Raw genomic sequence first — 16,163 nt, 5'->3', positions numbered from 1 at the left:
GATTCATGAGGATGTTGCCAGGGTTGGAGGGTTTAAAAATTGACTGGGGCTATTTTCCCTGAAGGAAGCTGAGGGGTAACCTTTATAGAGGTTTATAAAATCATGAGGGGCATAGATGAGATAAATGGGCAAGATCTTTTCCCTGAAGTAGGGGAATCCAAAACTGGAGGGCATAGGTGTAAGGTGAGAGTGAAAAGATATAAAAGGGATCTAAGGGGCAACTTTTTCACACGGAGAGTGGTGCATGTATGGAATAAGCTGCCAGAGGAACTGGTAAATGCTGGTACAAATAGTAGATTTAAAAAGCATTTGGATGGTTATATGAAAAGCAATTCCCCCATATTAGGGGAATATGGGCCAAATGCTGGCCTATGGGACTAGATTTATTTAGGATATCTGGTCAGCATGGATGAGTTGGACCAAAGGGTGTGTTTCCGTGCTGTATATCTCTATGGCTCTATTACACACCTCTGGAGCAGGTGGGACTTGAACCCACATGTTCTGGCTCAGAGGTAGGAATACTCAGGAGCAGGTAGATCACCAGCAAACCTTCTAGATTCTGGAAAGCTCAGGCTGAGTCTGGCATGGGCATCTGGGTTGACACCTTCGCCTATTGTAATCTCAATTGAGCAACTTAATGGGATGATAAACTGAACCACTTGGTGCTTGGCTATCCCTGGTTTGAACAGTGTCTTCAAACACTCATTATCTTGGTGTGAGAAGTCTTGACTCCAACACGTGTGGAGAGAGGGAAGAGAGCACAAGGGCAGACTTTCTTGAAGCTTAGCGGCGATAAGGGAGGGAAGTTGTGAGGAACACTGACCCTGGGAGTACTGTGATAAGGGCGGAGGTCAAGGTCAGAGGTGAGAGCATTCAACCAGCAGACAACACTCTCTTAATGAGGTTCAACTCAAACAAGTTTCTAAATCTTAAACATGACAAGTAACAACATGTCAGGAATGCTTAAAGGATTATGCTTATTGAGACAGCAGAGCTCTGAAATGATGGTTCTACAAAGGAATTTAAAGCAAATTTCACAAATTCAGTTGATAGGGATGGATAAAACAAAGAACTGCCAATGCTGGAGATCCAAAACACACAAACACAGAAATTCTTGGAGAAACTCAGCAGGTCTGGCAGCATCTGTGGAGAGAAAAAAGAGTTAACTTTCGAGTGTGGTATGATTTCTTTAAAACTGAATGTGTTGGAAAATAGGTTCATTTTTATGCTTTTCATCTCTAACAGGGGAGCAAGAGGGCAGATGACATTAAGGCCCAATGCAGAAGACAAAGGGGTTGTTAAAAGTGGAGAAACAAGATGTAAAAAAGGGTGTAAATTAAGGTGTGAAAAATATTGATTGTTGCTAAGAAAATCAAAAAGGACAGCTAGGAAAAGCTACATTTTCAGCATCCACAGTTCTTTTATTTGTTTTTTGTGTTTAACTCACTGCCACATCTCTTCCCCATATGCCCACTTTGAAAAGGAGCAAATTACTGCAGATGCTGGAATCTGTACTGAAAACAAACAAAAAATGCTGGAGATCACACCAGGTCAGACAGCATCCATGGAGAGACAGCAAGCTAACGTTTCGAGTCTAGATGACTCTTCATCAGAGCCTTAAAGAAGTTCTGCTCCTCTCTATATACCAGCCTTTTCCAGCTACAGTCAGTTCTGAAGAAGTGTCACTGGACCCGAAATATTAACTCTGCTTTCTCTCCACAGATGCTACCAGACGTGCTAAGTTTTCCCAGTAATTTCTGTTTTTGTTTCTAAAATTGAGCTATTCAGCCAGGAGATTGCAGTGAACACGGTTCAGTGTCGAAATTTGGGACGCGTTGAAATCACATTTTTTAGCTTTGTTCAGAAAGGAAGCCGCCGGATTAATCGCACTTGAAAAAAGAACTATCTCCCCGTTTCATCTCCAGATCTCCCACATTGATTTCCCTGCTCATGTGCTTAATCGAGGTTACTTTCCCACTCTTTCTCAGTATCCGTCAACACCTAATGGACAGCTGAAGTGAGCGTATGCTGTTTCCAAGATAACAAGGTGTAAAGCTGGATGAACACAGCAGGCCAAGCAGCATCAGAGGAGCAGGAAGGCTGACGTTTCGAGCCTAGACCCTTCTTCAGACCCTTCCATCCCGCTTCTGTGGGCATTGACGAGAGCTGTGAAGCTCCCCGTAGTTGAATAGCGGGCCTGTGTTCCAGCACGAAGGAGGAGGAGGGAGGCTGTAGCCTTTTCGCTTGAGTGTGGCGTACAGGGAGGGCACAGTCTTCATGCTGCTAATGAGTCTTTGGTAAATTCGAGGTGACTTCAGTAATAAAACGCTGCAGAAAATAGTACTGCACTGCCTCTGAATGATGTCTAACCTCCTTAACTCAAGCATCCACTTAATAAATTAATATAATTGCATTTTAGTTTTCAGCGGGGCGAATGGCAAACTGATTTGTCCCTGTAGAGGGGATTTAATACTTTCATCACTTTACTATATTAATGCAATACCGCTTTGTTAGTTTCTTAATTACGCTAATTGAAGGCAAATTGGTTAAGAAGGAGCAACGCACATGTCAATCCGCTTACTTTTATCAGATGACAATGTAAGCTTCAGTGATCCTATTAACTGGAAAATCTGCTAACACTTCAAGGAGCTGCGTCAGCACCGGAGCCACGTGAATCCCCTCAGGACGGAATGTTTTTGGTTCATTGGAAGTCCGAGTGAGGGAGGCAAGAAAGGAATTCCTTAGATCCCAGTTTCCTGCCTCCTCTCCGGAGGTCACCTTGCGCCAGGTTGGCAATCTTGCTCATCTTCCCCATCTGGCCATTCGTCATGTGCTTTTGGACAGGGGGAGGCATCACAGTCTTAAACAGATCTAGCCCACTCAGCTTCCCCACCCCGCTTCAAAACTCCATGTACCTGCCCGGACACACTTGCCAACATGAACAGAGTCAGGGAGTCACCCTCTCCACAAGCCCAGAAATCCAGTTATCACACCCTCCCACCCTCTTCATCTTGGATCCTTCAGGTGGGTTCGGTTCACATAAGTTGGACTGATATCACCATTTCTTCACCACCTTTTGGTCAAATTCCTGGAATTCCCTCCCTAGTAGCATTTGGGTCTACCTCCAGCACATAGACTGCAGTATTCAAAAAAATAGCTCACCACCACCATCTCCAGGACAACTATGGACAACCAATATATGATAGCCCAAACAGTCATAGTTATAGCCCATGAAGGAATGAAAAATACCCCACACTCCTTTTTGAAGATTCTCCCTGTCTTTGAATACATTCCCTCTCTCTAAATAGTCCCTCGATGATTTGTCCTTTCTCTGAACCCCTTGTCTCTATCTGACTTGTCCTCTTTCTCTGATCCTGTCCCCTCTCTCTGATCTGCACTCCATTCTCTGATTGCCTTCAGAGAATAGGATACAATATTAGTAATGTTTCTGACTGATACTTCTCAGAGTGTGGGATATTGGTGATGCTTCCAACAGACTCTCTGCAGTGTGGAGGATATCAGAAACCAGTCTTTAAATAATCTGAATGTTTTCATAATGTACTCTTACCAGACTGGAAGCACCTCTAATATGTACAGAAATTCTTTTATTGCATAAAACAAAAGGTAGTAAATGCTGGAACTTTTCAGGAAAAATCACCAACCTGAGAAGTTAGCTTTGTTTCTCTCTGTACACATGCTGCCTGACCTGCTTTGCATTTTCTGCCTTTTTACTGTTATTTCGGGTTTCCAGCATCAGCAGTCTCTTGTTTTTGCTGTAATTTGTTATAAGTTACTTTGAATCATCATTCTTTAAATCTGCTAGTGGCTTCTCAATTACTTCTTGTGTCACCTTTACTGTCTGTTTTCAAAACCATGTTAAGGTCCTTCATCTCACCAAATCCATGTAATGTTAGGGCTAAAGCCTAATCACCCAATTCCTTCAAATGTAAAGTTCAAACCCCTCTGTTACAGTTCACTTTTGGCATCATACTCCCACCTCTCTCCAACTGTTCTGCACCATCCCATTCCTTCCTCCAAAGCTTACACGTACATGAAAACACCATGCACTCGTTCATTCTCCCCCAATGGTTAACCAACTTTGGTACACTGGAATTCCCTCCCTACACCCCTCTAACTTCCCTACTCCTCTTTAAGACCTTCGTCACTGATATCCCACACTCTAAGGGGATTCAGTCAGAAACATCACTGATAATCCCACACACTGTAGAGAATGCATTTTCTCACCAACATGTGACATGTGGCTTCTTCCCTAAAGACTGAGTCCCTAAAAACAAAACCAATCAACTTTTTTTTTGTAAGTGGATCAGGTTTGCTTAAACTGCTTATCCATCTCAAATTGTAATATCTCAGGCTACAAACAATGCCCTAATAATCCTCCCACTCAATGCATCATGTCAGCAAACTGCACAATTGTCGACTTGCAGCCTGATTATATTTTTTCTTGTGTCTGGATTATAGGACGAGGAAAGAAATCCCAGGAAGGGGATTACAGGGATCAGGAATGAAAGAAGCCAAGAGATAATTTTTAAAGAAGAATAATGTCTTGCTCTGATTGTCCGGTACTGAACTTGCACATTTTATTCATTGTATATGAATCATTTTAATATTAGACGGTGCTCACTGGTTGTTAGCGGATTTATCTTCTGAAAACCCCAGTGCCCTGAAGGACTATGGAGTCAGACTACTATAACGGTCTGATATATAATTAGCCTGACCCCAATGCTACTTTGCAATCCAGAGCAGAGAAGTGTACGTCAGTCTGAACCTGAGTCCTGGGCTTAGCTCACCACTTCTGCAGGGTTAGAAATAGGGCCAGCAGTGGCTCATAGGTAAATCCCAGGGAGTTGGGGAGGGCAGAAGTAGATGGGCATATCACAGACTCAATGGCTGTTAGATGCCCTGTGGAACCAGAGGAAAACTCCTGTTCCTTCCAACTCCACAAGCGCTTTTTCCCAAAGCACATTGTCTAGAATTCATTCAAGACTAGAAAATGTGGGTGGAGTCAGCTTATGACCAAACAACCAAATTTTAGGAGAGTGTCCTTTAACAGACATTCACCTTGTCATTAATGTGTTTGAGGTGACTTCAAGCTATTTCCAGCTCATTCAGCAATGGGACAAGGGCCTGGACAGATTGGTATTGGCCACCCCTTTGCTATATTTGTATGTTTTATACCCAATATACTCCCTAAAATACCCACACAGGCACAACACACACATGCAAACAAACATAATGACACATATACACAGTTGTACACAAAGACAGATATAACTTCTGCATTAACTCACAGTTACACACAATTTTCATCCTTTGCCATCTATAGACTGAATATTACAATTTTTTGTCTCTCAGTTTTGATGGGTTTCATGCAGGCCTTTTCATCATACAGTCCAGTGAGATTTCTCACCGTATCTCATCAGACACATCTATTGACTACTTACCCCATCCCTATTACACCTTTCTTGCCCAATTCTAGCCTGATCCCAACATTTGCCATAACTGGAACAACACACCAGTGCCATGATATCCTGGAATTGAACACCATCCTTGGCACCTGCATCACTTTAAGAGTCCTTTGTGCACCCAGGTGAGCACTATCAGTCTGGGCCTGCCCTGCGCAATCCCTAACATTTAATCCTGGACCTGACTAAGGAGGAGAAACTGGCACATTGCATTGAGGGTAGGGCCCTGGAGGTCCTGCTGGATATCATGATTCATAGAATCATAGAATCCCTACAGTATGGAAACAGGTCCTTCGGCCCAACAAGTCCACACTGAACCTTGGAGCATCCCATCCAGACCCATCCCCCTATAACCCACCTAATCTTCACATCTCAGAACACTACGGGCAATTTAGCACGGCCAATCCACCTGGGAGGAAACTGGAGCACCCAGAGAAAACCCACGCAGACACGGGGAGAATGTGCAAACTCCACACAGACAGTCGCCCAAGGCTGGAATTGAAGCCGGATCCCTGGTGCTGTGAGGTAACAGTGCTAACCACTGAGCCACCGATTGTAACAAGGTCAGCCAGCTGGACCTCATAGAATATGAGTTCACTAATTGGGGCTGGTAATCTGGTCCAATCAGGGAGTCCTGGCTGATATAACAAGGTTGGGTCTCGGAGGTATTGACACTTTGGTGCCTGACTCCATATGAGGCAGTACTACAGTCAAGGACCGTTCAAGTGTAGATGAAGGGTGACTAAATGACAAGATACTGTCCAACCCCGGTTGATCTAAAGCATGGACCATGTCTCTGCACTTAACAAGATTCCCTATTGATGACCAGTAATAAGACTTCAGCCACAGATAAACAGTTGTAAATTGTTGGTATGTAATCCTACTAATTAAAATTCTGATACTCTTATAAACTTTCCCTTATACACACATACTCACACACAGATGTGCAGATAATAGAGTTATTATCAAGCAATTATCCCACTGAATAGGCAACTTGCCACTGCCTAATGAGAACCTCAACTCTATGCCTGGAACTGAGAAGAATGTTATTCCCAATGTTGAATGGACCTTGCTAGATTTCAGGTGTGTTTCTGCCACATTCCCGCCATAGCCCATGTTGTTCGCATTCTATAAGATTGTATAAGATTCCACCCATTCCATTTACCTAAATTCAGAGCTTACATGCAAATGGCAAGAATCAAAGCAGGTTCACAGGAACGGGGTACGATCATCCTGCTGGTTAGGGCCTGACACTGCAGGACTGACCAGAGTGAAGTATAAAGAATATTTCTGTCATAAAAATTCAATGAGGAAAATTGGCACAGATGCAGCGTGTCAGCCTTGAATCAGGTTGTAGTATTCTCATTTCTGAGTCATAAAGGTTGTGGTTCAAAGCCTGATCTCTCATGGCCAAGGTGTCAACAGGGAGAAAGCTCAACCCTTTAAACACCCAATTTTTTTGAGAAATATTGATTCTTAACCGAGGCTGTGAAACCAAGCATAAAGAGGAGTAAAGGTTGGAGAGAAATGCCTAAGCTGTCCATTGTTAATATAGCATAGGATAACCTAAGCGCCTTCTGGTAGAAGACTTATATGAATGTGAGTACCAGATTGCATCTGTGTGAAAGTCGATGTGAGTGAATGTGTGTGTTTTTTGTGTGAGTGATGGAGGATGTGTATCTGTGTGAGTGACAAACAATGTTTATGAATATGTGTACATGACAGAACAGATTGTAAGTATGTACATGTGAATCTGATGGTGTGAGTGTGTGCTTATGAAGTTGGAGTTTCCCGTAGACTAGGGAGGCTAAAACCGACCTTCTACTCAGTCACTGACCCTAACCTGGAAGTGGACTTATGGACATCGGATGTGAAACTAGAATAGGATCGGATACAAGGATATCTGCAACCTAATATCACATTGAAACTCATGGTTTACGCTCACACATGAAAGGCAACATCTAAATAAGGATTCTCTTCCCACCATCTGAAAAGGAAAGGAAAAACAACTTCAAATTACCTATACAGTTGTGACTCATACCACATGGCCCAAAGTCTGATGGTGTGAACTGTCACATAATGATCTGTTATTAATGTCATGAAAGAATAGCAATTTTGAAGACACACAGATACCACTTTTTGAAATTATTTAATAGAAATTGGGCAGCACTGGCAAGGCTGGTATTTGCTGTCCATTTCTAATTGCCCTGCAAAATGTAATGGTGATCTGCTTTCTTGGACTACTGCAATCCATCAGATGCAGGTCTATCCACGCAGCTTCTGGAAAGGGATTTCCAGGATTTGGATGCAGTGACAATGATAGCTCCATGTTAAGTTGGTGTGTGGCTTCAAGAAGAACTTGCAGGGGGTGGTATTACTATGCAGCTGCTGTCTCTGTCTTTCTGGTTGCTGGAGCTCACAGGTTTCAAAGGTGCCTTGACAAGATGCTGCACTACATCCTATAGCTGCTGTGTATCAATGGTGAAGGGAGCAAATGTTTAATGTGGTAAATGGTGTACCAATCAAGTAGGCACTTTCTCAGATGGTGCCAGTCTTGCCAGTCATATGGTGATTCAATAAATAACACAATATGGGAGTATGCTCCAACCACCACACGACATATTATTCTGCTGCTAAGGTGGAGCTACTTTCTTTTCAGAACACAATCTAATTGCTGTAAATATGTCCCGAGGAAATTCCGCATTCAAGCGTTCATCAGAGAGTTGATTGTGTTCCCAATACATTGTTGTTTTCTTCTAAGTCTTTGACTATATCCTTAGATCAGAAAATAAATTATAAAATGACCCCTTTTCCTCTTTTGTAACTATAATTGACGTTTAATGAAATGCAATGATTAGTATGTGACATCCAGGCGGTGAAAAAAACACATGGACAGTTACATAAAGCACAGATGCGTATAGCTGCTTAAAACACAGACATATAGACACATTTTCAAACATACAGATATCTAGCACACAGACCTACACATAAAACAAACAGAAACACACACAATTGCTCACAGTCACATTTGCACAGAACCTTACACGCACAGATATACACAGACACGCACACACAGACATGCACACACTGAGATACACACATAGCCACACACACTGACATCATGCAGATATCAACATGCGGCACATAAATTTATAAATGCACGGTTTAAACCTTTTTTTTTGACAGCGGGTGTCATCCCCCTCATTGTAGGCACGTCCCACAAAGCTGCACACACACACACACACACATACATTCTGATCTAGACCCCTAGACTAAAATGAAATTTCAGCCCTGTAATCCTATCCAAAATCCCTAATAATTTTCATGTAATCTTGTTATATTTTATTTGATTTACTAGCCTCTGCAGGTGTAGGAATATTTCTGATCCAAAATTTGTTACTGGCTTACAAGGGATTTTTAAAGTGCTTCTAATGCTGATTTTTACAAGCTTCTGTTGCAAAGTGACAGAAAATTCAGTATTTAATATTTGTTAAAATAGTTGATAAAAATAATTGTATTTGTAATAGAAAAACCAGATTACTTATACCTTAGTCTGCAGGATGAGACCAGCTAAATGAATTTCAGATCATGAACTGGGGCATGTAATAGTACAATAACAAATTTCCATAAACAATGTTTTATTAATAAATATAAATCAGACAAATGATAATGACTTATTGTTACTTGTACTCTACAATGAACAACACAGTAAAATACAGTGAAAAAGCTCCAACTGTCACCACAATCCAGCGCCATTTTGATTAGGTTAATAATAAAAAGATATGGTGAAAGAGACTCTATCTTTGTTCCACCACCTCCACCATGAGTCCTGAGCGCTGAGCCGGCTGATCAAAGACACCAGCACCGCCACACCTCCGCTGCTGTTCTGGAACCGTTAACATCAGATTCACCACTCTTCATGCACCATCTCTTTGTCACTGGGCCCACCTTGTCAGTGCCAGGTCCCGTGCTGAACCCACATTCGGCCTGCAGTCAGGATGCCCCCAGCTCCACTGCCACTGCTGCCATGCCGATAACCAGGAGACCCCGGCTCCGGGCCTACCACATCCAGGAGCCCCGAGCGCTGCTGCCAGGCCAGGCCAGGCTACTGCCTCGCGAGAAGTCCTGCTCCAGCCGCCCTCCCCTGCCATGTCACCTTCAGCGCCACTGCCAACAGGAAGAAGATGAAGAAAAAGAAAAAGAAAAAGAAAGGAGACAGAAAGGGTAAGGAAAGATGGGAGGAAGTAGCTGGCCTGGAGCGAATGAGCCCAGGAGCCTGAATGTTGCCTACCTTGCTGGTGCTGCCATCTTGGAAAATGTTAAATAAGAGTGCAAAATGCAAACAAAGTAGTTATCCCATCCTGTTATGCCTGTTATTCCATCTTCCATATATAGAATCATAGAGTCATAAATCACAGAAACAGTCCCTTTAGTCCAACCAGTCCATGTCAAATATAATCCTAAACTAAACTAGTCCCTTATGCCTGCTCCTGGCCCATATCTGTCCAAACTTTTCCTATTCATGTATTTATCCAAGTGTCTTTTAAACGTTGTAATTGTACTCACATCCACCACTTCTTCAGGAAGTTCATTCCACACACAAACCACCCTCTTTATAAAACATTTGCCTCTTATGTCCAATTTAAATCTCTCTCCCCTTACTTTAAAAATGTGCCCCCTAGTCTTGAAATCCCCCATCCTAAGGAAAAGACAACTACCATTAACTCTATCTATACCCCTCATTATTTTATAAACTTCTAGCAGGTCACCTCTCAACCTCCTACGCTCCAATAAAAAAAGTCCCAACCTATCCAGTCTTTCTTTATAACTCAAACCTTCCATACCCGGCAACATCCTGATAAATTTTTTCCGTACCCTCTCCAGCTTCATAATATCCTTCCTTTAACTGGGTGACCAGAACTGGACACAGTATTCCAGAAGAGGCCTCACTAATGTCCTGTACAACCTCAACATGACTTGCCAACTCCTATACTCAAAGGACTGAGCAACGAAGGCAAGCGTGCTAAATGCCTTTTTCACCATCCTGTCTACATGTGATGCAAACTTCAAAGAATTATCCACCTACACCCCTAGGCCCCTCCGTTCTACAACACTACCCAAGGCCGCACCATTAATTGTATAAGCCCTACCCTTGTTGTTGTACCAAAATGCAATACCTCGCATTTATCCAGATTGAACTCCATCCGCCATTTTTCAGCCAAGTGACCCATTTGATCAAGATCTCTTTGAAATCTTAGAAAACCTTCATCACTGTCTACTATGCCACCAATTTTGGTGTCGTCCGCTAACTTAATAATCATGCCTCTATATTCTCATCCAAATCATTAATATAAATGGCAAACAAAAGAGGATCCAGAACCAATTCCTACGGAACACCGCTGGTCACATACTTCCAGTCTGAAAAGTAAACCTCCACGATTAGTCTCTGTCTCCTGCCATTAAACCAATTATGTATCCAATTGGCAAGCTCACCCTGGATCCTATGTGATCTAACTTTACTAATTAGTCCACCATGCAATTTTTAACTTAATCTTTTTTCTAAATTTTTCTTCACACATCTTTAGCTTTTCTTCTTCCAAAATATTTGAGATCCAAGCTCCCAATGTGCACATACGTAGAAATTGCAGCACAGAAATAGGTTATTTGCTCAAATTGTGGATTTGAAACCAAGCCTCCACCAACTCCACCTCATCTCGTGCCATCAGCACAGGGTTACATAATTGGAAGTGACTTTTCATTTTTTGAAATGCAGTTAAGTAAAAATCAAGAACGCAGAATATGGTGTTATCAAACTTTTAAATATATCAAGTTTGCTTTTGGCAACAAGTAACCTTAACCAAACTACGGTAAAAGCTTTCATTTAATGGACTCTCATTTCATTACAGGTTTCCATAATTCAATAAACATCCCTAGCTTCACCTCCCTGTGGACGGGCCTGTTTGCCTGTGTGTAAAGATCGGACTATAATATCCATGAAGGTCCTGTAGGCAATCTACAGATTGAGAATGGAGGATGGAAAACACCATCACTATCACAAAATAACCAAAATACTTGGATAGGATCAGGATCTGACAAAGGAGCAATGCTTCGAAAGCTGGAGTGATTTCAAATAAACCTGTTGGACTTATAAACTGGTGCAGTGTGACTTCTGACTTTGTCCACCCCAGTCCAACACCGGTAACCTCCACATCATGACTGGGATAAGAGGTAATGCACTGGCATAGATTAATGATTGGCTAACAGGCAGAAAACAGTAGCAATAAATGGGTCATTTTTACATTGCTAGATTGTCACTAGTGGGATACCGTAAGGATCAGTACTTGGACCCCAGCCATTTACAATATCTGTCAATGATTTCGAGGTCGAAGCCAAATGTTATATTTCCAAGTGTGCAAATGATACAAAGCTAGGGAATGCAAAGAAGATGTAAAGCAGCTACAGGAGGATTTGGACAGGCTTAGTGTTTGGGCGAGAACATAGCAGATGGAATATAATGTGGAAAAATGTGAGGTTCTCTAACTTTGGTTGGAGAAACAGGTGTGCAGAGTATTTCTTAAATGGTAAGAGGTGGAAAAGTATACCAAGGGACCTAGGTGTCCTTGTCAATAAGTCATTAAAGGATAATATGTGGGTGCAACAAGCAATTAGCAAGGCAATGGCATATTAGTCTTATTGCAAGACGATTTGAGGACAGAAGTACAGAAGTCTTGCTTCAGTTGTGTAGAAGTGTGGTTAGACCACACCTAGTGTAATGAGTCTAGTTTTGATCTCCTTTTCTTAGGGAAGATCTGATTGCCATAGATAGGGTGTAATGAAGATTCACCAGACTAGTTCTGGAATGGTGACACTATCCCATGAAGTAAGATTGGGCAAACTCAGCCTGTATTCTCTAGAGTTTTGAAGAATGAGAGATGATCTAATTGACTTTTGTAGTAAGCTTTATGTGGAATCATACTGAATGCCTTTGGAAATCTGCTGGTTTCCCTTTATTCACCCTGCTTGTAACATCATCAAAGAACCATGAAAAATTTATCAACAATGATCTCCCTTTCACAGAAACACATTGACTCTGCCTACTAAACAATTCCAGGCTCAGTTCTCGTCCTAGTAAGCACAGAGTGCCAGAAACAGCACAACTCAATGAGATAAAGGCAGAACCTGCTCAAAATTTTCAGCAGATCTTGCCATGTCTGTGGAGAGAGAAAAGCGGCAATTATGTTTAAAGTCTGTGACCTAATATCACAATTCTTCTGAGCTATAAATTAACACTTGTTGGAAGTGCAACTATAAATAGTAGAGGGCAAGATTAGATGCAAATCTGGTTCACTACTTCCTCTGGACATACCGTTCTTGGTTCACACGTTGAAAGACGGTTACTTGGGCAGAGGAGGTAGAGTAATATCAACACACTCCATGCCTGTGTTCACATTCTTACTGTTGAATGTATGTTATTTGAGGAAATAGCACTGATTCTGCATTTGAATACTTGCGTTTTTTGACTCCCAATGAGGTTAAGCATGTGCAATTTATATTTGAAAAAAGTTGAATTTGAAGTTTAATAAATGTGAGCAAATGAACACACCTTTTGAATGGCTCCTTACTCCTGTGAATGCTCACTGTTTTGAACATGCAATGAGATTTTGTTTTATTTTAATGAATGAGAACATAAATGCATGCTGCAAGTTGCTGTATGATCGATACTCTTGCACAAGAAATACCCAGTTGAATTGTATCATGAGATTTGTGAAATTACTGATCTAATGTTTCCTCTGGCAATGCTGTATATACTCAAAAATGCACTAGGGTGTCACCTAAGGTTAAATATTCAAACCCAGAAGTAGGATCCCTAGGCTTTCAGTCTTGGAGGTGAGTGACGAAACCTTTATCAAGTTGATTATGTGGGGATTGTTTCAAGCAAATACAGCAGTATGCAATTCAAGTGTCTCCAATCACAGCCTTTTGCACAATTTTGTGACTGCAACTAGGCGTATGATCCTCGCTTAGGGTACTGTACAGTGTCGACATGTGAGAGGTCCCGGGTTCAACTCCCGGATAAGCCCAGGTTTCTTGCTTCACTTTGCTTTCCCTGCAGGTCTAGTGGTTAAGCTTCAGCACTTTCACCACCAGAGCCTGTGTTCGATTCCCAGGCAGGGAATAGAAGCTCTATTCAGGGGCAGCCAGGTGGCTCAGTGGTTAGCACTACTGCCTCACAGCACCAGGGGCCTGGGTTCGATTCCACCATCAGGCGACTGTCTGTGTGGAGTTTGCACATTCTCCATGTACTCCAGTTTCCTCCTACAGTCCAAAGATGTGCAGGTTAGGTGGATTGGCCATGCTAAATTGCCCATAGCATCCAGGGGTGTGTAAGTTATGTGGCTTAGATATGGGAAATGCCAGGGTAGGGGAATGAGTCTGGGTGGATGCTCTTTGGAGGGGCAGTGTGGACTTATTGGGCTGAATGGCCTGTTTCCACACTGTAGGGTTTCTATGGTCTATGAAACCTATTTGAAGGCATAGACAGGGTAAATGCAGGTAAGATGTTTCCCCTGGTTGGACAGACAAGAACCAATGGGCACAATTTAAAGATAAATTATTTTATTCAGAGGGTTGTGAATCTCCACCACAGAGGGCTGAAAGTGAAATCTTTGAATATGTTTAAAGTAAAGATTGATAGATTTCTGATTACCCAAGGCATAAAAGGATATGGTGATTGTATTGAAGTATTTGATCAATTGTATTAAATGGAAAAGCATGCTTGATGGGCTGAATGGCCTGCTCCTGTTCCTATCACAGAGCTTACTCGAGGTTGAACTCCCATCTCACATATAACATGCCTAGTTTCGAGTGAGTTGCATTCTTTGTCAAACCCATGCAATACCTGGCCTGGGAGTGTTTAATGGGCTCGTGCAGAGGCACTTTACTTCATATCTAACCCATAGTGTTTGCTTGTGACAATGACTGCATCAGGTTATAGAGCAGAAACAAAAATACTTCAAACTAAATTCGAAGCTGAACAAACGTTGTTTATTTATTCTATATTCACAAAAGTAAGTAGAGAGAAAAAAAATCAAAGCAAAAACAAAATTTGTATGTGCAAAATTGCTGAATGAAGGTAATCTGGTACAGTGTCTGTTATACCAAAAGCAATAGATGCTCAATGGCTTTCAGTGTTATCATTCTCTAGAATCATTTGAGTTCAGCATGTGAGGATTAACAGTGAAGACTCTGGGTTGTAATTGCATTGTGCGAAATCTGTCCAATAGGTTCACTTTTTATCCCCTTTTTATGTCTTTTGTGTTAATTAAGGGAAGGGATGATGGTACCGGAGAGTTTCTCACATTTAAAGCTTTCTTAAGTGAGCTTGCTATCAATGTAAGGCCAAACAGGGCTTTCTGTACCCTACCTTAACTCCAGTTCCTCACTCCCACTGCCCTGACTGTACAAACCTGACTTCACTGATGTGGCCCCATTGCCCAGACCTTGCTATCTGACCCCGCTCCCACTGCTCCAAATCTATTACTTCAATCCCTGCTCCCACTGCCCTGAGCCCACTGAGTAACACCATTTTGTGTTCTGGCTCTAATCCAGTTTGAGGGTGGACAAACTAATTTAGGTAGAACCCAAAGAGGTTGGAGACCTTCTCTCTCTGAATATGGGCTGTAACTGGACTCAGGGCCCAGAGATAGACTGGCTAGTCTATCCATAGACACGCAAAGATTGTCTCCTTACTGAGCTAAGGAAGAGCTTTAAAACGAAAGGGCGGCATGGTGGCTCAGTGATTAGCACTGCTGCCTCACAACACCAAGGGACCTGGGTTTGATTCCACCCTTGGGCAACTGTCTATGTGGAGTTTGCACATTTTCCCCGTGTCTGCATAGATTTCACTGGGGTGCTCTGGTTTCCTCCCACAGTCCAAAGATGTGCGGGCTAGATGGATTAGCCATGGCAAATGCAGGATTATAGGGTAGGGAGGGTGGGTCTTGGTGGGATGCTCTTCAGATGTATGTTTTGGAGTTGATGGGCCGACTGGCCTGCTTCCACACTGTAGGGATTCTTTGAAGTCCAGGTGAAGGGCAAAGGTTTATAGCCACATTTGAGAAGGTGAGATAAATTAGAAATTAGTGGCTTGGTGAAGTCAAGCCAGGGTTTAAAGAGCAATGAAGGAAGAAAAGGATGAAGAGAAGATTGAGGAAAATCTAAGGGAATAAGCAGTTCCACTGTTCTGAGGTCCTTGCAAGGAATAAACAACAAGATAATCAGACAAACCTCAAAGTCAATACATAAGGATACTAAAAAGAGGTAATATGGTCAATGCTCCACCTTTTCAAGGGCAACTAGAGATGGACAATACATTCTGGCCAGTGCCAGGGATGCCCCTATCCCACAAATTAAATACAAGAAGAACCCACAGCAGAGCTAACTGATCAGTGATCATAAAATGGACCATGACTGATTTTTCCTGACCTGAGGCAAGAGACACTAATGCAGTCTAATACTGTTGTACTGTTTGCCTCTGCATACACCAGAAATAAAACCTTGGATCTACTGGCTGAGGTGTGTTTTTGCCGCAACAGACACTACATTTAACCAGTGAGCAAGATTTTCCACCAATTCCCAGCCTCGTATCAGTCAGTGCATTTCCCTGTGCTGTATCTGTTT

Source organism: Rhincodon typus, chromosome 29 (assembly GCF_021869965.1).
Source record: "Rhincodon typus isolate 14 chromosome 29, sRhiTyp1.1, whole genome shotgun sequence".
Taxonomy (NCBI): domain Eukaryota; kingdom Metazoa; phylum Chordata; class Chondrichthyes; order Orectolobiformes; family Rhincodontidae; genus Rhincodon; species Rhincodon typus.
Note: the sequence above shows the minus strand (reverse complement) of the source record.